This window comes from Zonotrichia albicollis, chromosome 2 (assembly GCF_047830755.1).
Source record: "Zonotrichia albicollis isolate bZonAlb1 chromosome 2, bZonAlb1.hap1, whole genome shotgun sequence".
Taxonomy (NCBI): domain Eukaryota; kingdom Metazoa; phylum Chordata; class Aves; order Passeriformes; family Passerellidae; genus Zonotrichia; species Zonotrichia albicollis.
The window spans coordinates 73,200,281-73,225,628 of NC_133820.1; positions in this window are offsets into that span (position 1 = coordinate 73,200,281).

Below are 25,348 nucleotides of genomic sequence, written 5' to 3' on the forward strand. Positions count from 1 at the left end.
TGTTGACTCCATGTTCAGAAGGCTTGATTTATTATTTTATTATATATATATATATATATATATAACATTATAACTATACTAAAAAGAAATAGAAAGGAAAGGTTTCCTCAGAAGCTAGCTAAGCTAAGAATAGAAAAGAATAAATAAAAAAGATCTGTGTCTCGGACAGAGAGAAAGACCCAGCTGTGCCGTGAGTGGTCACTAAATCAAAACATCCACACGAGACCAATCACAGATCCACCTGCTGCATTCCACAGCAGCACTGTTTACATAACCATTGTTTACATTTTGTCTCTGAGGCCTCTTAGCTTCTCAGAAGGAAAATTCCTAACGAAAAGGATTTTCACAAAAGATGTCTGCGAAAAGTCAGAGACAAGGATCTGCAAACTGGCCTTCCTTACACCACATGCAGGTGGACTTTTGGGATTGCTTCAAGTGGTAAGACACAAATATTTACATCTGAGATAATCAGCGAGATTTCCTTTTATTTATTAATATTTTATTAATATACACCTTATCTTAGGATAAGATGTATATTACATCTTATCCTAAGGCACACCTCTATAATAATCAGAATTTCCTCATACTATAATGGTATTTTTTCCACCATTTTTTTCACTTTTTGTTTAGTTTTGGTTTGGGGTTGTTTTTTGTTTGTTTGTTTTGGGGTTTTTTTAATAGAAAACAGCTATAGAGTTATTCTATATAACTACAGAGTTAACTATATCGTTACCAAAGCTTTTTACTACAGAGAATGCAAAACCCTTTCACACAGACACTGGACACTTTTCAGCAGTTCATTCTAAGACTTTTCATCACAGTTTCTCTGCTGCTTCTTCCTCCTTGGGGGAAGGACTCCACACACCTATCCCCTGCTCCAGTGTGGGGTCCTTCCACAGGAGACAGTCCTCCACAAACTTCTTCAATGTGAGTCCTTCCCATGGGCTGCAGTTCTTCACAAACTGCCCTATCATTGGTCCATTCCAGGGTGCAGCCCTTCAGGAACAGGGTGCTCCAGTGGGTCCCCCATGGAGTCACAAGTCCTGTCAGTAAATGTGCTCCAGAGTGGGCTCCTCTCTCCATGAGCCCACAGGTCCTGCCAGGAACAGGCACGGGCTTCCCATGGAAGTGCAGCCTCCTTCAGTGTGGAGTCCTCCATGGGCCACAGGTGGGCATCTGCTCCAACTGAGCTCCATGGGCTGCAGGGGTACACCCTGACTCACCATTGTCTGTTCCACAGCCTGCAGGGGAATCTCAGCTCCAGCCCCTGGAGCACCTCCTGCCTCTCCCTCCTTCTTCACTGGCCTGGGTGTCTGCAGGACTGCTCCTCTAACATACTCCCTGGCTGTTTTTCTGCAGCTTTTCCCTCCATAGTCTGTTATCCCACAGGTGCTACCACCATGGCTGATGGGCTCAGCCTTGGCCAGCGGTGGGTTTTTCATGGACCCGGCTGGCACTGGCTTTGCTGGATGTAGGAGGAAGCTTCTTGCAACTTCTCATAGGATCCACCCTTGTAGCCCTCCACTACCAAAACCCTGCTGGCCTGAAAAGCCTTTAGAGGTCAATTGTTTAAAATTGAAAATTATTTCCAAGGAATTGAACAGCACAATGAGTGCTCTCCTTCAATAAATAATGCAGGACAACAGAGGAAATAAAACCCAAAGCTATAGCCAAGATACCCAAATTATGAGACTTACGGAGACTGCGTAAAATATTCACAAAGTCTAACTTTTGCATTATCAAAAGTGGCCCGTGTAGGTTTTGTTTACAGCCATTTCAAAGAGTGATTCCTTCTGTAGTTGATTCAGAATAAAAATCTAATTTTAGATGCTTGCAATCAGCCTTATCAAGCTGCTCCCCTCCAAGGTCTGTAAAGGCAGCCTTGACAAAATACTCCCACTAAACTGAATTTAGCATTTGGAAATATCCCCTTTTAACTTGTCATTATTTGAATCATTGTATATATATGCGCCAATGAACACCTATGGCAAAACGTGTAACCCAATGCTGCTGGACCACACCACTTCCAGTTCTGGAATGTCACCTGCAAACTCTAGTTTCAACTTTTACTGCTGTAGTCCCTGCTGTATGTGATAGGTTTCCATTCAAACCACAGGGCTAGAAATGGGGTACAGCTGCAGTAAAGGAATCTCAGTTGTGCCCCTGCCTTGCTAGCTTAAGCCCAGTGATCTCCACTGGGTCACTCACATTTACAAGAGAGCCACCCCATTACTCCTCTCTGCCAGAGTGAAATGGCTGGTGAGCACAGGACTGGGCAGGAGCAGGGAAGACGCTGGTCTGTTACACATTTCTTTTGAAGAAAATGTTGCCAGAGAAAAGTAATTTTCAGGCTGTGGGCTACCAGTTGTGAGGAGGCAGAAATTAATTCAGGGTCTTTGTATGTTTTCGTGCTATGCTGATTGAAAGTTCATTCTGGACTTTACCTAACCCAGCTTCTGCTGTTTCCCCTCCAGGAGGTTTGAGTATTAAATGGCATTGATTCTTCCTATGGAGATAAAAGACTGCAAATAAATTAGCATTAAAAGGGATATGCCCTTGAGAAAGCCAAAACACTGAGCTAAAAAGCATCAACTTTAAAAGATTTGGCTGAGGTTAGTGTTCTTGATGTCTTAGTATTGTGGCACTGACTGCAATAGTGAAATTCTTTGTCTTCTGCAATGTATTGCCCAAGGCAGTAACACTACCCGGATTAGAACAAAAGTATCCTTATACACAGGCACCATCCCAGTGAAGTCAGGTTATTTCAGTGTTAGATCCCTGTTTTCTCTTCTTTGAAATTATGCTGTATATCCTTGCATAGTGTTATTGTTCTCTTTAACCACAAAAATTTTTAAAAAATTAGTGTGGTTTTCTATTGGACATTTGCAGATGCTTCACAGCAAATCTTTCTACTCCTAAAGATTGTGACATTCAATGTGCAAAAAGAATTGAGGAAAAACTTAATATTCATAAAATTTTATAAATTGTCTGTTGTGTATAGAAGATTCTTAGCATACTTATTTTTATTTTGCAACAATAAAAAGCCTGTTCTGTATTGCTTTTCCTCTATTTAGAACACAAATTAATTGGGGTCATGGTTCTGTTAAGGGAACACAGTCATATTTCTAGCAAAAACACCATGAAAATTTAATCTGTGTCTGAGACTTTTGACCTTTCAAACTTGCAGGGTATTTATTATTCCCCTTTATTTTATGTTGGGAGCCCTCACATTCGTCTGTTCTCTTTAAATATTTACATTGTAACTTCTCCTGGTAAAGTACCACATGTTTTGCTTATACATAATGGTCTTTATTTGTGCTGCTGCTTTCCTTGATTTTCCATTTTGTCAAGAGGTCTTTCTAAATCACAAGGGAAAAAAAAATTCATCTTGACTACTGTTTCTTAATTACATATTATAAATTATCTTTAATAATTACTTCAATGAAGTATGAAAAGTAAATTATTGAATGCAATTGCAACCTTTCATGTCTAACATATTAGTCTCACCTTCACACTTTCCCCTTTTCCCTGTGTGATCATTCACTTTCCTCTTTCTTAGGAAATAAATCTAAGTCTTCCAACCTCATTTATACTTTATATTTCATATTTTATTTATAATCTTTGTTTCAATTGCCTTTACTGGTAATTTATTCTACTCATTCATTATCTTTTTTGAAATACATTAATTTTGTCCAAGTTTCCTAATTTTCCTGGTTTGTTTACTATGTCTTGTCATATCATCCAGATTTTAACCCTTTCCTAGTGTAAAGACGTGTCCATGTTCTAAATTTTTCTCTTTTTTTTTCCGTATTTACAATGTTGTATTTCATTTCACTGTTCTGCATTTTATATTTAAGGATTTTCCAAGGCTTGTTAGATAACACTGAACAAGAGTCCTGCAGTGTTACAAAAAGGTCGAGTTACATTGAGCATGCAGAAGATGATTTGAACAGATTTCTTACCAATAACTTCTAAAATACCTGAGGTTCTTGAACAGAACATTATTCAAGGTCTGATTAATAAATTGTACATCTCATCTTCAAAGCACTGAAATAATATTTACAGTACAGTTACTAACATGATCTGCACTCTGTTTTGTTATTTTTTTTAATCTGGAATATGGATCATGTTAGTAACTATACTGTAACGCATTGTCCTTATTCAATAAATAAAATCATTATATAAGAGTTTTCCTTTCATTTGTTTTCTCTTACTACACATTATTTGTATTTCATAGTATTTCTTTTACTACACATTCTTGGTTTCCTGGATGACCCAAGACAGAGTTTACTGTAAGAGGTTTTCACATCAGTCTGTCTAAAAATTTTTTCTTCTCCTTTCTGAGGTCCTGTGTGGATATTTTGTGCTAAGTATAAAATAACATCTGAAGAAAATGTTTTGAACACATTAAGTATCTATAGGAATTACATTTACCTCCTCTGGATTCAGCCCTCTAAAATGTAGGCAAGTGATCCTGACTGGCCATTTTTACTCCTTCTTTAATTAGAGTAGACAAAGACATGAATTTTCACGCGGGAACAGGGGACACACACTGGGGGCTGATGTGTGCTAACGAGGTAAGTAACGCACAGAATCCCTTCCAGGCAAGACCACTGGTGGCGTTTACTCAGACTTTGGCTGGCACGATTTTAGGTGTCCAGGATTAGAGCACATTTGGGGAAGAATCCCCCAAAGGAGCTCCGGTGGGAAAAGCAGATCCAATCGGCCCCTCCCCCCAGCTGGTCCGGGAGGGAAAAAAAAACCTCCTTGGAGAAAGGTGGAAAAAACCTGTTTATTAAACAATAAAACCAAAACAATATCAAACAATGAGACCCCTTGCCACTCTAAAAGAGATGACAAACTGAGAAAACCCGGGGTTGAAGCTCAGCTCACTCAGTGTCTGATCAGTCCCTCAGTGCTGGAATTGTCGCAGGCCAGGCCCGGCGCGGTGGGCCACAGCTGCAGCTGCCAGTGCTCTCCTGGGTGTTCAGTCCAGAGCAGTTTCAAGAGGTTCAAAGAAAAAGGAAAAAAAAACAGTCCAGGGAACTTCTCTGCCTCAGCTAGCTAACACTAACTAAAAAGAAAAGAAGAGCTCTGTCCCGCGGTCTGTCCACAGACAACACAGTCAGGAGCAGGAATGTGGAGGAGTGAGTGCAGTGTCTGAAAACAAACTGCGCGCTTCTTCTCTCTCCCCCTTCACTCTTTGGAACACTCTTAAAGGTACAAAACTTATTATTCAACATAAACAGAATGAGATGACTGGGGATAAAAGTCATAGTCAACCCAGGACATTAGGCAATGCTAATTCCCTCATTTTGAAAGAGCTCCTGGGCACAGTCTGGGAACTAGAATGTGCTAGGGACATTCACAACAGGTACGTCACACACAGCCTCATGATTTTGGTCCCAAAGCAATGGCCACCAGCCTGCCCTGCTTTTGTCAGTCCCAACGAGTTCTGACAAACACATCTGGATGTCTAAACTTCAGATTACTTGGGAAAAGTATTATCTCATGGGCACGTTTTGCAGTCACACAGAATCCCCTTCCCGTGAAAGAAATTGCTAAAGTGACAGCAGGACTTTATTTTAAATGTCTGCATTTTCTTTAATGAAATTTAATGAATGAAAAAGGGAGCTAAGGCTCAGATTTGTCATGTCTGGCTGCACTTATTAACTGGCCAGCCAGGCCAGAAGATGAATCTTTACAGCTAACAGGCAAAGGTGTTCTGAGTTATTTTTAGTGAATGCAATCAACTTTAGCCCACAGACCATAATTTCAAAATATTTCTAATACGACAGTTTTCTTTTCCATTTTTGATAAATTAACAAAAGGAAAAAATGGACCAAGCACAGACTCTTCCCTTTGGGGACATTTTAGAGCTGGCTGTAATGTCCTTTCATCATTTAATAATTGGCAATAATATTCAAATGGCAAGAAATCCTCTTCCACTTTCTTGTTTTGTTAAATTGAAGAAAATGTCATCGGCTGTGGAAAGCATATGGATCAAAATTCTTTACTAGCTTTTTTCTTTGCATTATACTATAATGCAGATAAGATGATAATTCACAGCAAAACCTGAAAGATGTGGCAAGACTTATTTAACTTAAATAACAGCAATTCTTGCCTGTCTGTGTACTTTTCCAGGCTCTTTTTGCTGTGTCTCAATAATGGTCCAAAGATTTTTGTAGTGTTTTTTTACCAATTCAAATGTCACAATACTATATTTTTAAAGGGGGGAGAAGAAGGCGAGGAGGGGTAGGGTGTTGCGGAAAACACACTTTTAAGACAGAGCTAAATTACATTTTTCATAATACACAAATAAGAAAAATTACACAAAAATTCAAGCAAAGGGACAGACTTTCAAGGCATTCACTACACAGCCGGTTGACCTGAGAAAATGCTTTCTGAAAATTCACTTATTGAGGTGTTGTAGTAGCAGATGTCAGACTTGGAGCATTTTGAGACTCTGGGCATTATTTATGCTTACTGTAGGAACATGAGACATGCCCTAGCAGCAGAGGCTCGCTCGGACTCTCTCTGGCTATGAGCTGCTTAGTGACTGATGGCAGAAACAGGGTATATGTGATGAATGACCTCACCTTAGCTAGGTCTTCCTAAATGTCAGTGACTGAAGGCACCTTGGATAAGGATGCTATTCCCTAGGCTATGCAGCACGAACCAAAGCCCATCTATATGGACGATATCTCAGATATCTCGATACAGTTGTTTTCAAAGCCAAAACACTTTGTCCTGCAACAGTAGAAAAGGAAGATTCTGAAGAGAAATACAGTATTGGCTGCAAGTACACAAATACCCAGATTAGTTGCACTGTTACATGGAAATCACACGATTTTTGTGGCCTTTTCCCTACTTTGATTCACCTTACTGGTTATTATATTGAGTTTGCCTTCACTATAAATGTAAAGGAAATTTTATATTGTTCCAGGTTTTAATTCTCTTTTTCTTTATTCCATTGAAATATTTATTAAACAAATTCTATGAATTTTTTACACAAGGAAGGAAATGAGAATAAATTAATTAATCCCAAATTAATTAATGCATTATAGAAGAGATTCTTCTGCATAGCAAGGGAGATTATGAGGTAATTGTCTTTTCAGGCAACTATTGCCAAACATTTGCCAAAAGTAAGGGGAAATATAGAGGGAAGTTAAGGGAGCATGCATGCAAATATGGACACATTGACAGTATTCTTTTAAAAAGCAGAAAAGCAAATTTATGTACCCCAAGCACAGCTCCCTGTGCTCTTCAAAGGGAGTGACTTTCTTTTTCTTTTACTACCTCCTCTGGGGCGCACTTTATGGACCAGTTCTCTCATCTCAAGTGATCCCAAGACATAAATTAATTTTAGATGCCATTTTTATTCTTTGTGGCTGCTAAAGCAATATTCACTGTTTGTTTTGGTTACCATGGAGATAATTGACTTCCTGTGGTGGCAAGAGTCTTTTTTGGGGTATTAAAGGGGCTTGGATCTAGGGATTCTCTAATTTTCATGCAGTGAAGAAAGTAATTTCATCAAGAAAACCTTCGTAAGATTTCTCTCCCTCATAATTTGAGTCGTTCTTGTTATAATCTTGTGAGTATTTGGGTGTTTTTTCTTTACTACATTCCTTTTGTAGCTCAGCCTGCACACTCCACGATGCTGGCTCAAACCACAGGAAGCACAGATAGGCTATTTATTAACATTGTACTTTGGTCAGGCACAGGCTCCCAACAGCACATTATCTGATAGAACGTCGACAGACACAAAGATAATAAAAGATTTGATTATAACTTAGCCTTCAAAATGGATTGGTTTGGACTCAGAGACAGACATTTCTGACAAAAAAATCCTGCACTGAGGTTGTCAATAAAGAACAAAAACCAAAAGCCATTCAGTTTATACTAGCTATGTCTCTTCTAGAGCACTAAAATTTGGACAGCTCATACCAAGCCTTTACCTTGACAAAATGGTTTCACTTACTTGAGTATTCAGCAGGTGTATATTCAAGAAAAAAGGCAGGTTCCAAAAGTATGGATAAGCAAAAATTGCTCAAAAGTGCCTCCTAAGGAATGCCAAAAGTAAAGATGTTGTGAATCTTCAACCAAATCTTGAACCGAAACTTGTGAGCCCTTGAACCAAATACTTCCAACCATAAAGTATGGCAAGGGATTTTGTGCAACATTCAACTTTTTTGTATTTGATAAAGGATACTTCAGCAAATCAGCTCTGGATGAGAAGGTACAAAATTGGAATGGTTAACTTTTGTGAAATTATTGTACTCAGTCTCCATCCCTTTCCTCATGCCATTCACAACAGCCATGCACAACATTCCTCTTTTCTGAGTTCAGGTATTGTCATGCTGACCATGAATGAAAACCTTAAATGAGAGAAAAGACAGTGGGACTAATGCTCAGTGTCCTGTGTAAAGAGCCCTGAGCCCACATATGCCTGCTCAGGATTTCTACACTCTTCAGGGCAAGCTGGTGCTGCTCAGCATAACTCTGTGACAAAGGTCCGGATCCGGGATGGAGCTGGTGGCAAGCACTGCCCTCCCCATCCAGGCTCACAGCAGTGGTCCTTCTGTGTCAGAACGGGATGTGACACGATGTGGTGCAGCAGCAGATGGGCTCCCACCACGCCTCTCTGGAACCTGAGATGGTACTGCAAGTCCCTGAGGAATAATTCCTCTAAGTCCTCCAGCTGCAATGGTAAGCTTATGCATTTCCCAAGCATGAGGCTTTCACTGAAGACACAATAAAGCTTTTGGACAAATCTTCATTAATAACAAGAATTAAAAGGGGATTTGTCTTGTTTCCACACTAACAGTGGATAAAAGCATATAAACACAGGAGGGATTATAAATAAAATCTACATTAATCCCACGATTAGCTCTCTGTCCTCTAGCATCCACCTCCTATATCGAGGGTCATGCCCTTTAAAGCACAAAATCTGTTACAGTTAACAAAAAAACACACACAATAGTCATTGTAGTTATTTTCTAATGCATTGGAGTTTTTAGTCTAGTTCGTTTAGAATTTGATGTACAACACCAAAATGCTCACAGGTATTCCATACAGGATTACACTTTTGCTCCGTGAAAATAATGTCTTTTGTTCCTACAGCATTTCACAGCAAAGAAAAAAAAAATTAGAATCAATAATAAAAATGGAAATTTTTGAGGACAAGTAATAGTAAAGCAAAACTTTAGAAATCTCCTTCTAAGTGTACAACACAAAATCAATTTGCCATGACCCTGAGAGTCAGCTGTTCTTGCCCTTGTGACAGAAGAGGAAGAAAAAAGAAAAGAAACAAATTAAAGCAGTACCTAAAAGCCTTTTGTTTCCCAAAACTTTGAAGTTTTGGAGTGTTTTTGAGGTAGAAGGATGCTTAAAGCAAGTTTTCAAATTTTTAGCAATACCACCTCATAATTTCTTCTTTTAGTGTTTGACATAGCTTTAGCCTTCTGGTGTATTAGTCATTTATTTCTTCTTTTTTGTGCATGAAGATTGTTCCTTAGGTAGTCTGTAACCTGAGAACCACTACTGCTTTGCAGTTTCCTCACCTCCTGTGTTTAGGATCTATCCATCCAATCCATTATTGTTTACTAAGATTCCTGTTTCACATTCATCAAAATCTGAATGTGAATAACAACCCAAGATTTCAACTGGAAGATATCTAGGCAATATTAAAATACTTAGACTGTAGAGGAGGATTTATCATACTGAGGCAACACACTGGATTTTTTTTCAAAAGATAGCAATGCAGTCTTCTGCAATCATGAAAAAGCAATTTTTCAGCAACTGTCTCAAGGTTTCTGGGCTGCCTTTGTGTTCAGCTGAAATTTCTATTAATCTTTCCTTAAATTAACTGCACTGAAGCACTCAGGAATTCCTTCACAAAATGTTCATTCCTCTACAATATTTCTAAAGGAACAGCCTAATACAATGTAGCTGTGAGAGATATGACGAGGATAAATAGGAGTACTTAATTTGGATTTCCTAAAAAAAGTGCTTAAATACAACTTCTTTTCTAGCACTACAAATGCAGTTACTGTAAGAGGTGTTTAAAACATTATGATGGGATTTTTAATTCCCCATCTGCCCTGATACTGCATTTAGAAATCCTGAATAGAAAAAGCCCATTTTCCTATTATAAGGTCAAGTTACATCAAGTTCTTGCTAGTAAAACAACATCTTTGGCATTCAATTGGAATGTTAATATACCTAAAACCTCTGAGACTCAATATTGAGATCTTTCATGATTTATACTCCAGATAAAACTCCTGTGCAGCTCCAGCAGCACTTTAAAACACAAGATTTTACTAAGTAGAAAAAGATTTTCAAGCTAAAGTAAGCGCTTGAAAACATTCAATCTAATGTCACTGAGTTTAGAAACCTGTGCTCTAATGTGCAGAGATCTGGAAAACATCAACTTGCAGGGTAGTATGGTTCAAGAGCACAGCACAGATTTTATGTTTGCAAATAAAGTACCAAACAAAAGAAATCATTAGTCTCTAACTGTTTTTTCAATCCTCCTCACATTATATTTGTTCATCATCTTGTATAAAAATCAGGGTTTCAAACTGCAAGCAGAATTCCAGTAAAGGTAGGGGATTCCTTTTTTTTTTTTTTTTTTAAACCAAATAAAATATGTGCGTAACTTTTGCACAGAAAAATTAAATTCCTCTTTCAGCAGTGTAAATTTGGAGACTGGTGAAGGACTAAACTGGAAGCAGTAGCAGGTGTTTACTCTCCTGAGTTTGTTAACATTGGGGGTTAATAACCAACCATGGCAAATCCTTTAAAAAAAGCCACAGTCATTCAAAATTAAATATTTCCAGTACTGTCACTGAAACATTTTGAAGAAATACATCTTTCAAATATCAAAAATAAATAATTTTATGCTTACAGTAAAAACACAGAGAACTGGACACTTTTCTGATGAACATTGATACTATAGCTCTGTGGATTTTGGAAAACTAGTGATGTTTTTTCTTAAAGTAAACATAATTTGTTAACAACCTTAATTACATATCACTTTGCAAAATTACCTAGTTGAGGTCTGCTACTTCTCTCGCTTTATTTCATTAAAATCTTTATTAAATCATTATAGATGTTGGAATAAATTCTTTAAGATTGTTTGAAAGTGACTTCTACTCTATCAAGTGCTCTGTATTGCCACACAGATCCATGGTAAAGTATCCACATGATGGAATAAAATCTTGGTAGTCAATGATATGCTGGGGCTTTTAGTGTCAGAATTTTATTTTTAGTTTTAAATCTATTTCTGAAGTATATATTGTCAGACACAAATACCAAAATCATGATTCCTCCTTTTTCCTTTCTATGCATTCAAATAATACTGAGCCTCAGAACAGGACATTCTCTCTTAGCCATAAATAACATGTTTAGGGGCCAATATCTTACAACCACACGGGGCTATAAATGTGAGCTTCACACCATTGAAGAAGGGCTTCAGCTTCTCATAATGGAAGGTCAGGCAACATCAGGCCATAAAATAGTGACATTATAATATATAGAAAAGCTATTTTACAGAAGGTAATTTTTAGAGGTTTCAAAAATTTATTAGCTACCATTTTCCTCTCCTTGCTTATCCCGTGATCTGGAGGGCATGGTAAAGAAGCCAACCTGACTCAAAGTAGAAGGGCATGAAAAATAGAAATAATAAAAAAAGAAATGAGCTAAAATATTTCTAAAACTTTCTTCCTTTTTTTTTTATATTCTCTCAAATACACAGCATAAGCAATGTGTATAATCATAGAGTTTGGTCTGTAGGATTTATGGCATATGATAATAGAGTAATAAGGGCAAATAAATCCTCAGCTGATAAAAAATAGTTGCAACCATTAGAGCCAAGCTATATGTAACATCTTAGGAAATTTCTCCCTTTTTTTCTTACCCCAGATATTCAAGCTATCAAAATCATGTTACTGTATGCTAAACCTCTGATAGACATAGATTAGTTATTTATGTCCTTGTACATACAAATTTTTGTTTTATGGTTATAAACTCCTACATCCTTTAATTAACCAGAAGGACACAGGGAATTGCCTGAATAAATACTTACAAAGATCCACAATGTGACTTCTTCTGGACATGGGATTTCGCTCTAAACTCGTAACTACTGAATGCCATTTTTATTTGACTCCTTAAGTATGTACCCCCAAATCAAATTTATCATGCATGAGTTCCTTTAATCTTCTTTTGGACATTGTTCTTGTGTTTCAGAAATTGGAAATAACATTCTCCAAAATAAAAATTCTGCTATTGTTCGGCTTCACCACTAAGTGCAAACGAGATTTTCGACTTGCCAGCACACATCCTACACTGCACTACTGGGAATATCACCTTGTGCAGAGACTCTTGAGCTGATGCCAGTCCAAGCCAATGAGTGCTCATGTTAATGAAGTGTATGGAGGCTTGAAATTGGAAGCACTTCTCTTTTTGCCTGCCAGTTTCCAGAACTAAGCTGATACATTCACACAACACAACACAACTCAGTGTTAATACTTGTGCTACACATGAAACATCTGGAAGTAGGTTTTCTTTGATCACAAGACAGCTTCTTTCAATTTCACTTGAAATCTGTAGCTATTAGGATTTCTCCAGTAATTTTCAAGATGGAGAACAGAGAGGTCAAGGTGATGGTAATCTAGTAATATCTGTTAATTTCCATTGTCAGTAAAGGAAGATTATTTCACTCATTTAAAGCAAATTAGAAGTATTTCATTTTTCTAATGGAATAGGTGGTGAATGATAAACATTTATTGCATCATTTTCCAGTTCAGGGCATTTGTGGCAGACATATATCCAGGGTGACATTTTACTGCCTTAACCACAAGAAAAAACTTGATCATCTCCTCAGTTCCCTGACAAATTCACTACAAACACAAAAAAGGTAGAGGTTCTTATAGGCGAACCCCATGAATTTTGCCAATCTGAGAAACTGCCCAGAGAAGTGGATGCCCCATCCCTGGAATTGTTCAAGGCCAGGCTATTTTCAACCTGAGCAACCTGGTGTAGTGAATGGCAGGGGCGGGGGTGCTGGAACTAGATGATCTTTAAGATCCCTTCTCATTCAAGCCATTCCACAGTTCTATGACTCTTTTAGAGAGTCCCAACAATATCTAGCTTTGTAACAAATGAAGTAGGGGAACAACCTGAAAAATATAACGTGGTCTCACATCAAAAGGGTATACAGAAAGACAGGAAGATTTAAGATTGCTTAGGGACCTTAAATAATGCATTTGATAATTTAAGTGCTTGACTTTGCAGTGCTAATATTCTGGCAGTTTAATAACATAAAAAATGCAAAAACAGCACTGCATGATCTGAATTTCAAATCCACAATCTCCATTTTTTAGCAGAATCAAATTAAAAGTAAGTTCTATTTTCCACTACAGAGAAATGCACAGACCACTCAGAAGAGTCATCAGGAGAGGGGGAATCTGTAGCTTTGCAGAGTAGTTATTTGCCCCTTGATCTAATGGACTAACCCCAGATGCTGCCCCACACAGCCATTCTTTCTTTGGAACACATTTCTGAAGGGAAGGAAGAACACATCTGGTGTGTTTTCACACAGCTTCAGTGAGGTTTCACAGAAATGGCTGATGACACAACATCATAAATAATTTAGAGAGGAAAGTCTCTTTAAAAACTTATTTACTGTTCACACAAGTAAAAACCACATATTACACTCTTCAATCAGACAAAACTGAAGTCAATAGGATTCAACCTGACAGAGAAATTCATGATGAGGCATTAATGGCACACTGTAGGGAAATAAGTGACGAAACCTGCTCATGGAATGCTCAAGATTGATACATAAAATGGAATTTTTCACTGGTCTTTCGCAATAACCCTTTGTTACCAGCTTGCCCTTCATCATGATTAAAAATATTTGTATTTATAGAGGTTATTTACCCTAAAAACAACATAAGACTAATGTACTCTGTCCAGATAAAGCTTTTCATGAGATTAAAGCTTTTACATATGTCTGCATATTTCCTTACTGAACAATGTGGTTTTATTCCTGAAAAAAAATAATCTTTCAAACACTATTAATATGTTTTATTACACTGCTTTTTCACACACAGTTTAAACCAATGTTAGCTGTACATGAAGTCCAAAATATTTGGAAGCATGTTTGTGCTTTGGTTTCTTCATTTCTTTCGGTGAAAAATTCATACTAAACAAATTGACAAGACAACATAATTAAAATTTTCTTCACTTTTTAAATATTACATGATTTTGAAATATGTTAGTTAGTTACAATTCATTCAAAGAAAAAAAAATCACAAATGTCTTCAGTGTAATTCCATAAAGAGTGACCATCTGCTTGCTGTCATTATTTTTAATAAAGTCTATATAATGCTTGTTGCCAAAATAAAATGCATCACCAAGCCTCAAAGCAGCTGGCTTAACCTGTTATCCAGAAATTTTCCTGCTTGCACTGTCCATCTTCTCAGGCTTTTTGAAGCAACATGGCCAGAGCACTTTAGGACTGACGCTGCACCCTACTGCTATAATGGTTCCTCAGGGCTTTCTGGAGCTGTTTTGCAGGACTGGACAGAGGCCTCAAAGCATTCACAAACATACACACATGGAAATTTGTGATGGGATTAATTTCTTAGTATATTTCTTAGTATGGAATTTTTGGCATGAAGAATTGGCCTTTCAAAAGTGATCAGATAAGAAAAATATTGGGAAATGAACATGGCTGATTAAGATTGTTAGGAAGTAGAAAACAGTTAACCTAGCTATGTATAAACACTAGCCAAAGGACTGATAGCAGAGGTTGATCAATATTTGTCATATTAAAAAGCTTTAAATGAATGAATAACAAATAATTTCAAATGAATAATAAATAATTTCTTTAGCTGGGAACACAGGAGGGCCACTTGAACCTCTGAATTTATTCTCAGGCAAGTGATGGTTGCTCCAGAAGACTTAAGATCTCTTTTACATATTTTTTGCTTTGTACTGTAAAATTCCTCCACACACCTAGAAATGAAACAAAACTTAAAATATACTTACACTCTATTATATAAACTTTATTATACAGTTTCAACACATCTGCCTAACATTGGCAGTGAGCTAAACACAGACGCTAGGCTATTCCCTTGGGTTTCTAGATGCTGGACCAGAAGAGCATAGATCTTCTGTTTCTTTTGATCCAAATCTCCCAGCCTCAGTTATCGACCAGATATCCTAGGAGATTCTGAAAGGCACGCAACGGTTGAGTTTAGGCATCTGAACAGTCCCTAATGAGACAAAGTAGTGGAATTTAACTTACAGGTTGACAAGACCAGAGTTTGTTGTCCATCACCAGAGATATGAACATGTGAGCTAGCTGAATTATACTCTATGGAAACCTGTGGTTTCATTCAACAACACATAGATAAGGACCAGTGTCATTTAAGCTTCTCTATGATTTTCTCCCTGGCCTTTTGGAAGGACACATGTCAACCATAGTTCCTACATCATATCAGTCACCCTCCCTAGGCAACCTCAAAGATGGAGATATTTATCCTGTTCTCATCGGTACAGTCAGAGGAGTCTGGAGAACCATCCAAATGACAAAATGCACACCAACTGGCATAGGTTTATAGTTGCGTGTCAAAAGATAGCTGCAGACTGAGGTCTTTCACCAGAAATACCCATTAGAGCCAAGCACAGCTAGATATATACATTTACTAGTGGAAACCACGGTTCTAAGAACAGCAGAAGCTTTAGTCCTCTTTGTGAGCTACATGCCTTCACTTGTAGAGATTATGTGTAAAGGGCTTTGGTTCCACTGTGTGAGGAGCACTCTTTCCTCCCTCTGCAGAAGATCTCAGCATACTGACATCTACTCTTTTCACCCTCTGACACTTGGAAGAGAGACTAGCTTGGTCAGTGTGAGCATAAATGCTCCTTTTCACAAAAGATGATCTTTGCTATCTTTTAAAGTCAGGAAATGCAGTTTGCAGAAGGTGTAGTGAAGTGGAAAATCCATTTCTATATGTTCTGTAGAATGAAATACAGTTATAAAAAATTCCTCTACAAAGTTAAGAAATTTAACAAGAAATTAGATTCTTTCTCTTCGAGGTTTAATCCAGTCTATAGAATTTAATAGAGAATTACATCCTTGCTATAGAGAGGCTTAAAGTTCCTGGAGAAAGGTGATTATTCTCTATTTAATTCTACAGATCTTTTCCTATAAGGGTAATTTCAGATTCATTCAACTGTTATGCTTCTTCTGCCACCTTGGAAATTATCACACTTTCATGAATTTGGCATGGTTCCATCAATAGAACCAGAAACATGACATTTCTGTTCCTAATGTAAATGTGCTATACTATCCTGTTTCACAACTTTCCGCTTGATAATTCATATGTAGTACCTTTTGTTGGATTTCGACTGTAATTTCTAAGTTATATTCAGAGAAAGGGCTAAAATAATTTGGGGGAAAGTCGTGCTGAAGCTCCAGGATTTCAGTCTGCAATACTGCTATGCCAGTAACTTACTTTATTCAGCCAAGGAACAGTCCATTTCAGCCACAACTTCACCTTCCAGGATACATGAGGCATGTAATCTCTTACACAGCAAATGAAATATTTGAATTATTTTTGTCTTGCAGGTTGTTATGGTTTAACTCCAGCTGGCAACTAAGCATCACTCGTTCATTCCTCTACCCACAGAAGAGTATCAGAAAAGCAAGAAAACTCATAGGTTCAAATAAAAGCATTTTAATAGGTAAAGCAAAGCTGCATGCACAAACAAAACAAGGAATTCTTTCACCGTTTCCCATGTGCAGGCAGGTGTTCAGCCATTTTCAGGAAAGCAAAGCTCCATAACACGTAAAGGTTTTGTGGAAAGACAATCACCCCAAATGTCCCACTCTCCTTCCCCCAGCTTTATTTGCTGAGCATGATGTGATACAATCTGGAACAAGCCTTTGGGCACTTGGCATCAGCTGTCCTGGCTCTGTGTCCACTCCCAACACCTTGTTCACCTCCAGCATTCTTGGTGGTTGGGTGGGGTGAGAGGCAGAAAAGGCCTTGGCTCTGTGTAAGCACTGCTCAGTGATAGATAAAGCATCTCTGTCTCTATCCCTACCCACACTGTTTTCAGAACAAATCCAAAGCATAGCCCTATGCTAACTACTACAGATAAAATTAACTCTATCTTATCCAAAACCAGCACAGAGAGAAAATCATATTTAATGCATATGGATTGCAAGATTGTTACTACAGAAACCTTCCCTCCTTATGTTATGGTGAAATGCTGTGTTCGGTTTACAAGGCAAGCTTTTGTTAGCAGGGTCCACCAGGGTGGCTTCTCTGAGAAGCTGCTAAAATCTTCCCCCTACATCTAAGAGTGTCAATACCAGCTGACTCCAAGATAAACCCCCCTGGCCAAGACCAAGCCTGTCATTAATGGTGGTAAAACCTGAGATAATGAAGTTAAGAAGAGTGGGAAATTGCAAAAAAAACAGCTGCCAGAGAGTGCATGAGAGAAATAGCCCTGCAGACACCCAGGTCATTGAAGAAAGACAGAGAGGAGGTGATCCAGGCACCAGAACAGCAATTCCCCTGCAGCCTGTGGTGGAGACCATGGTGAAACAGGCTGTGCCCCTGAAGCCCATAGAAGTCTGGGGTAGAGCAGATATCCGCCTACAGCCTGTGGAAGACCCCACACTGGAACACATGGGTGCCAGAAGCAGGCTGTGACCCCATGGGAAGCTCACCCTGAAGCAGGATTCTGGCAGAACCTGTGAGTCTGTGAAACACTCATCCTGGAGCAGGCTGTTCCTGAAGGACTGCGTCCTAGGGAAACATTTGTGAACCCAATAGAGCAGTTTGTGAACTACAGCCTGTAAGAATGACTCGTGTTGGAGAGGTTCATGGAGGACTGTGTCCCATGAAAGGGATCCCACACTGCAGCAGGGGATGAGAGTGAGGAGTCCTCCCGCTGAGGAGGAAGGAGCAGCAGAGTCAATGTGCAATGAACTGACCTCAGCCCCATTCCCCATCCCCCTGAGACTCTGAAGCTGAGGAGGTGGAGAATTCAGAAGTGAATTTGAGAAAGGGAAAAAGGGAGAGGTGGGGGGAAAATGGAGAGGTAGGGGAAAAAGGATTTATTCTCATTAACCTACTCCAGTTTTGAATTTATTTAATTGATTTGAATTAAACTAATTTCCCCAAGTCAAGTCTATTTTGCCCATTATGATGATTGGTGAGTGATCTCTCCCTGTCCTTATCCCAACCCACAAGCCCTTCATTGTATCTTCTCTCCCCTGCCCAGTTGAGGAGAGCAGTTCCGGTGGGCACCCAGCGTCCTGCCAAGGTCAATCTACCAGAAATGCCATGGATATGGAAACACATAAACAATAGGCAACAATTGCTTCTGTGTTTTTTTTCTACACAATGAGTTTTTTGAAGATCTATACATTTTGGTAAGTGAAATGCACTACAAAGGAGCAGGGAATTTGCATTTAGACAATTGTTAATATTTCTCACTAGCATTATGTAATTCTTGCTTATATCAAAATTGTTGACATATATCTTCTGCATATTTCAAAATCAGGCTATCCCAGTATAAGTGACTAAATATATTCTGCTTTCTGTAACTGGAGAAACATTCAAAAATATTCAAAATAAGGAAGCCCATGCCCCCTTCATTTCTACACAGTTTTGTCTGATTAGACTGTAACTGTAAAACAGAGGAGCAAATGTCTGTCAAACAAGACAAAAGTTATGCAGGCAAATGTATATAAACTGTAAAATACAATATGTCATTTAATATTAAGTGTTTCTACGCAGGAAATCCATCCCTGATGTAATGAACTTAGATTTTCCTGTTGAGGAGAAACAAATGTACATGTTAAGGTTTACATCAGGCACTTGACCTGATTAGGATGGGAGTGTGTGTCCTTATGTACACCTGTGTCTCCACTGATTATAAAGGTCTTTGGTAACTGGTTCGCTGATACTGTAGAGATCAGCCTCCAGGCAGATTAGCAACACTCTCTCTGGCTTTTGTGTTGTAGTAGTGTTGATTTTAGCAAAAAGAAACAAAACAGACGTTACCAAATGTCCATTTTTTTACAGTTACATCCCTAAAAGCATTTTATGAGGAATCTGGAGGATCTGATGACCTGCATCATGAAGCACTGCTTTGTTTTAATGTAAAGGAGATGGTGTAAAGCTGGTGCTGAGTAGCTTCAGTGAGCTGTATGCTGTTAACCACGATTTTTCTGCCAGTGTTCTGCCAGTGATTAGGCAATTGCACTCCTAATGAATTAATAGACGGACATGCTCTGTAGTTTCTTGAGCTAATATTTCAGACTCTGCCATATCAAATTCAATTTGGATAGCAATTAATAACAGCTTTCTGTAAAGTTAGCTCCAATTTTAATAATACTCACTTCTCCCAGAGATGGTTGATTTCTTCACAAATTGGTGTCCAATAATTTCAACAGATTTGTTGTCATAACTATATGTAAAAGTTTCTGTGAAACTACTGTACATTTAGTTCTAGATTCCACTCCTTTCTCAGGGCATATGTGATACACACATCCTTCCAGTGCTGTGCTCCTTTTTTTTTCCTTAGGTTTCAAATTTTTCATGTAAGGTGAATCCAAGGTAACTACACAGTTGTCCTTGGGCATATGTCTTAAGTAGATACTTATAAGGAAAAATTTCAGTTAAAGTTTTGTGAAGATAATAATGGAGTCACTGTGTGTTAAAATATCACCAAGCTTGAGCCAAGTTAAATTTTAAGGTGCTACTTGAAATTTAAAGTCTGAGTACAGATTTTGATATTTCCAAGACACTTCATGGTTTAAAAAAATAGCCTTAAAAGTTTTTAAATTGCAACTTTTCAGTCTGTAATGTTAAAATTTTTTATACTTAAAAATTTACATACTGCAAGAGATTCACAGTAATTGAGCAAAAGAGAGTACTGCTAATACTGTACCCTCTGAAAGCTTGTTTGCTGTAGATGCTAAGGAATGAAAACAAATTTTAAAGGAGAAATCAAAGGAATTATTAAAAATAGTACTAAAAATTTAAAATACAGCAGTACAGAATTCTCCAGTACTCTACAAGCAAAACAAAGTGAAACTAGATAACAAAAATTAATAAAAAAAATTTATTAATTCACCTTTGCCTTAACATAAATGGCAGAGAAATGCTGGGAAAATTCCATGCTTTTAAATAGGCTGATAGAAAATTCAATATTGTTAGAAGAAAGAAATTAAAGAAGGATAAGGAAGAAATAAAAGTAACCTGGTCTTGCCAGCTGCATTCAAAATTTTGTAAGAAAAATTAGGTGTAAGCAACTTTTAAGTTTAACTGTTTCCTATTGTTGTCTATATGTGACACTTCAAGCAATAATTGTCTGTAACAATATGTGTGTACATGTGTTTGTGTACGCTTGTACAAAAAATAAAAAAGACAGAAGGAGAAAGAAAAAGTAAAAAGTCTTCCTGTATGAAGAAAAGCAGTATTTTTTATTTTTGAAATATGAAACATGTCAGGAAAACCAGAAGCTAGTTCTGCTGGATAAGTGCTAGAGTTTCGCTTTGCTGAGACATGGAGATATGATACATTTTCTACTTAAAATATTTACTTCAGAGAAATTCACATTGGCATAAATTTTAAACAAGTCCTGGGAAGCCAGAGCCTTCATAAAGTTGGGATCTTTCCTTAAGGTTCACATTCAGGTGAAACAAAATTCTGTATAAATAAAAAATTTTTCATTTTGCTTTCATTCAATAAGCCTAAGGAATTATTTTAAGAACAGCCTTAAAGGACACAGCTTGTGTCAGCATTTTAATAGAGTATATATTTTTTGCTCCAGAAAAAAAATATTTTTCCCCCATTGCATTTTTTCCCCCTATTGTATTTTGAATGTCTCTTCATGTCCTGCACCACTCATAATCAAGATTGCAAAATCTCAGTGTGAACATTTATCATGAACAGATTTCCCTCTTTCAGGACAGAGCTTTTTATTTTTTTTTCTTCTGTAGTGATATTCTCTATTATCAGTCAGAGCTTTTAAACCAGTCAAGCCCATCATACGATTATAAGGATTTTCTTCCACAGTTTTTTCATATGCAGTCTCTGGATGAAGTTTTGTTTGATATATCCTGCTTCTTTACATTAATACGGTACTCTGTACTGTTTAAAATTGCATTCTTCTCTAGTACTAGAACACCTTGACTTCTGGTATGGTTCTTTGTGCCCACAAGTAGTATCACTGTAACTCCCAAAAGGGGAGATTGCAGACCTGAAAATAAATAAAAAAACAAACAAACAAAAGACAAGCAAACAAAAAAACCAAACAAACAAACAAAATCCAAAAAACAAAACTAGATTAACAGTTTTCATGTCAAGTTATTAATTCAAGAAAAAGGAAGAAGTTTTTTGAGGAAAAAAAATGTAACAAGTATTGCCTGCCACAGCAATAAACAAGAATAAAGAGTCCTGCTGAGTCACTAGATAGTCTCTCTGTATTCTCTGATTTTGACACAATTTCTCACTGGGTGGGAAAAAAAAGGTAAATCCTCAAAACAATAGAACCCAAATAACAATGACTAATTTTCTGAAACCTGGGAGAAATTGAAACATTTTTAAGTGCTTTCTAGAGAAAATAAAAATAATCGATTTAGCGATTTCAATTATCTTTGATTTTCATTGTAATGTTCTGCTGTTGTGTTAATTTTATGCTGTCTCTGTTTATGCTTTTTAACACAAAGAAGAAACATATTTGGATATATGTGATATTTAATGAATAAATTAGATCTGAGTTGATTTGTCTGTTCTACCTTTGTTTTCAAATTATTATTCAGCCCAGTAAGAGGATAGGGTGTGTGCTTCTTATTTGCAGTAAGTATTTGAGAAGTGAGCCTTAATTTAGAATAGCTTCGTTTGCATTGAAATCTTATTATTGCTATTAAAAACGTTTAAATAAAACAAGAGTGAGATTTTGGCAACTGAAACTGGTGAATCTCCATGAATAATTTACACAGGTTTTGTTTCTACTAATTAAACCTCTCCTTTTTTTCTGCTTTGTCCAATCATTACACAAATGCAAAGATTCAGAGACAATAAAAACTAAAGGAGAGGATATGGAACAGATTTGTTGAATACTGTTGGGCAGGTAAGCAGAGTTCAAGGTTATCTTTTTAGCAAATGTTACCACTCAGCTGTGAATTAGTTTTGGGTACCCATCACAAATGCAAAAACTGCATTAGGATTGTGAGAAACAGTATCAGAGAGAACAGGGCAGAGAGAAATATCATCTTTATGTATTCCAGGGTTCATATGGTGGGAGGACTGAGAGGAAATAGGGCAGAGTTACATCTGTACGTATAAATTTCTTTTAAATTGGACTGTCATAATTTATGCTATTCTGTAGTGTACATATTACACCTTTAATTATATTCCTTTGTTTTAAAAGCAAAACAGTGAAGAAAATCAAAATTAATCCCTAATTTCTTTTTGGATTTAATTTCAGAATATATATCATTGGCAAATACAGCAGTAAGATACAGCTGCTTCTCCTATTTTTGTTAAAATGCTGTGAGGAGAATGGAGGGCGTGTGAAACAAAAAGCTAATTTCTAGGTACACACTTTATTTGCAAAGATCTGATCTCATGTTGCATGTGCAGGTCATATTTTCCAATGGGAAAGAAAAATGCTGCCATTCTTGGCAACTGCAGAATCCCCCTTTAAAAAAAAAAAAAAGAATTGTCATGATGACTTGATGACTCAAAACTGAGTGTATCAAATAATTAAAGTCCAAGTATATTCTATTGTTTTAGATTTACTTTAAAAATTCACATTTCATTGACATTTTAATACATTAAAAATGTATTCTTTGAACACTTGCGTGGTAGGTAAGTCTGGACACTTGGGTTTGCTTTTCATTAGGAACAAAACCTAAACAGTATCTTTTTAATGTTGGTTACAAGTTTATACCGAACAAATTGGGTGCAGCTGCTTTTAAAGGTCCAAAGCAAGTTTCTGGGGCATTTCCATTCCTCCTTTCATCTTCTGTCACAGCTATAAGAATAAAAAAAAAAAAAACCAAGAAGACCCAGTGCCTTATAAGTCTAAACACAAATGAGAGAAGTGAAGTCTAAAACAATTCTTCCAATTTCAGCTTTCCCTCTGGCTTTATTCTTGCTACTCTAGGAATATTAAAAAGAAATGGAATGTTTTTAATGGACTGTCAGCAGTACTGTTTTCATTAACAAAAGGAAACTCAATCAACTGCTCTGCCAAACCTCTCTGTCTCTTCTTTGATGGGCATGATAAATGGTGCCAAGCATTGTCAGATTCTGCTAAATTAAATTAAAATTATAGGTGTTCAAAAATCTTTTAGGAATAAGCCTAATGCAATTTTGATCATATTTCTTCCTGAAAGAAAAATAATAGTAAAAAGTAAGCAAGAAGGACAATAAAAGTTTTGAGATAAAATAAATTAATGGAAACATTCTATGATTAAATGTGCTTTCCAAGGCAGTGACAGAGATTGACTGAATCCAAAACATATCTATTTATACATGACTGCCAGCTCTAGTAAGAAAAAGATTAAAAATGGTAACTCACAATAGCACTACAAAAAAAAGTTCCTAAAAATTGACATGAAACAAAAATGTGTATAGTGAGTGTTTTAAAATACCCCAAAGCTTATCAGGTTTTTAATCAGTCATGTTTAAACAGCAATACTCTGTCTGGGATTACTGTCAATCCCAGCAAATAAGGAGAAAATGCGGAGCCTCTTTTAGAGGACATGAGTTTAGCATTTACAAATACAGAGTTGAACAGCAGCAACAGTTCTATTTGTGCTAGAAATAGTTGAACTAGTTGAAATATTCAACTTGTTTTACAATGTGCAAAAAGGCAAATTCCATTGAAATTTCAATCAATGAACTTGTTCTTCACGCAGCCAAAAGTTAAAGCCCCTGGGTTCTGTGCATTCATTCCTGTGCCTCCTTAAATTTTGAAGTCTGTCCTACTGCCCCACTTCACTTTTAAAAAAGTAAACATCCTTAGAGTTTTCAGTGTGAGTGTTCTATTACCTGAATTTGCAGGAATATCATTCAGATTGTAAAAACCCAAACCACTGTCACTGAAGTAATGATATTTTCACATAAAAGTTCTAATGACAGAAATGCAAGTTTCAAAAAATGATTTTGCATGGTTGCTGTTCTTGGCAATGAGACAAAAATGCTGACCAAGTGGCACATCCTGAAAGTGGCTCATATACCAAACAAAACACTAACACAATGTGCAGGATTATATTTTGCTTAGAACTGGAGGCTGGAAGCAGTTTTATAATAAGTCTTCCAGAAGTATGATTTACCACTATTATTTTTATTGTTGGTGGTCATGTGGGCCAGCACTGGATAATACTGAAGACATTTATGAAATATTCTTTACCTTTCTAGTTCTATTTTATGTCAGTGGTTCACTCAATTTACAACTGCTGTTCTGTGTAGAACTGCACTGTGAAATGGAGCTTATTGCTAGAGCTCCAGGTCTCATGTCTCCTCCCACATAGTATGTATCTTTTTAATTTGCAGTGCTCCTGACACAGTGTGCTTGATTAGGGACTAGTGTTGAAGATAACTCTGTAGGATAAAATGCTGGCTCTCTTAGTCATGTTGTTATATAAATTCTGCCATGTGTACATGCCAAGAGAGAACTTGAGAGATGTAAAATGTAGCTTGATGCAAGTAGAAATACCTCTATTTTAGTGCAGTCACACAAGAAAATACCCTTTGGAGAGTTTAACCCATGGCAGTCATGAAAATATTATAGCAAGATGATAAGGGGATGTTATATATCCTCTGTTACTGATTATGGAACAAATCATTCTTTTGCTTTATGCTAGGACTAAGGCCCTTGTAATAAAGAGAGCAGTCCCACAGCTGAACTGAAATGTGGGTTTTTCAATGTCTGCTCTAGTGAAGTAAACAAAGACATTTTGAGAACCAGGGAGGAGGGCTTAGGACTAAAAGAGGTGTGTCTTTTAACACAGATATAATATAGATTATTCTACAGCTTGCACTTTAGAGACAGAAGAGATCAATTATAGCTAAATTGAGACGTGATAGAAGGAGATTTAGTGATATGAGGAAGCTTAAATTAATCCCTGCTAAGGTAATATCGACAAATGTTACTTGCTGGTGTCATCAGTCTAGTGCTTTCAGCAGTCTGTGACACAGACAAGAGTACTGCCTCGTGTGAAAGAAAGGAAATGCTTCATCAGCAACCAAAACCAGTTCACTGGATTGTCAAAATCCTGAAAAAACCCCCTCCCTGATAA